Here is a 723-nt window from a genome sequence, read left to right as displayed (position 1 = left end):
CAGGACCAGCTCTGCTTTCGCTGGGAGAGGTCTGTGCAGCTCTGGGAAGAGGCACGTGGCAGAAGTGGCTCCAGCTTTCGGCTGAATTGCCACAGAGCAAAACCAAATTATGGCTTTTTGCCATGGAAATAATTCATGCGGAAACAAACAGCTGGAGTTTTATGTTCCTCCGTGCTTACAACTCCCATGCTAGTGTGTGCACGGGGAAGTGCCAAATGCTAGCTCCTGGCACTCTATTGCCGGGTGAGAAGTGTTGTGGTTGCAGAAAGACGGCTTGGTGGCTGACCCAGCCAGGGACAGCTTTGCTCATGAGGACTTCACAGCTTCTTCTCGCCAGCCAGCCACCTGCGAGGAGCAAGCCATGGGGCCGGTGCCATCTCTCACTGCACAGAGCACACGCGGGGGTGGTGAGGAGGTGTGATGCGATCTGCATCAGGCAGCTCTGTCATCCGTCTGGAAGCCCCAAGACGATCAGTGGAAGGAAAAGGAGCTGTCATTTACTTGAACTTTGCAGAGGAGGCAGAGGGTCAGCAAAGAGCTGCTGCAGCTGCAGTTGCTGAGTGGTGTCATCAACACAGTTGTGATGTTGATTCCTCCGGAGTGATAAGCAAATTCCTGGAAGCAGGATAGCTCTCCCCACAACCGATCCGTGTCACAGGGCTCCATTGTCGAGTTGCTGGCTGCAGCCCTGATGGCAAGTCCAGCGGCAGGCTCCCACCCACA

The 723-nt window shown here is 55.2% G+C and overlaps 1 protein-coding gene across 1 annotated transcript in view; it reads left to right on the top strand.

Moving 5' to 3' along the window:
• The window catches only part of CCL5 (chemokine (C-C motif) ligand 5), a 16,442-nt gene that overhangs the window by 9,314 nt on the left and 6,405 nt on the right, over positions 1–723 (top strand). The gene's annotated exons all lie outside the window — the stretch shown is intronic.

This window comes from Apaloderma vittatum, unplaced genomic scaffold (genome assembly GCF_000703405.1).
Source record: "Apaloderma vittatum isolate BGI_N311 unplaced genomic scaffold, ASM70340v1 scaffold34135, whole genome shotgun sequence".
Taxonomy (NCBI): domain Eukaryota; kingdom Metazoa; phylum Chordata; class Aves; order Trogoniformes; family Trogonidae; genus Apaloderma; species Apaloderma vittatum.
Note: the sequence above shows the minus strand (reverse complement) of the source record. Positions and strands in the feature narration are given on the sequence as shown.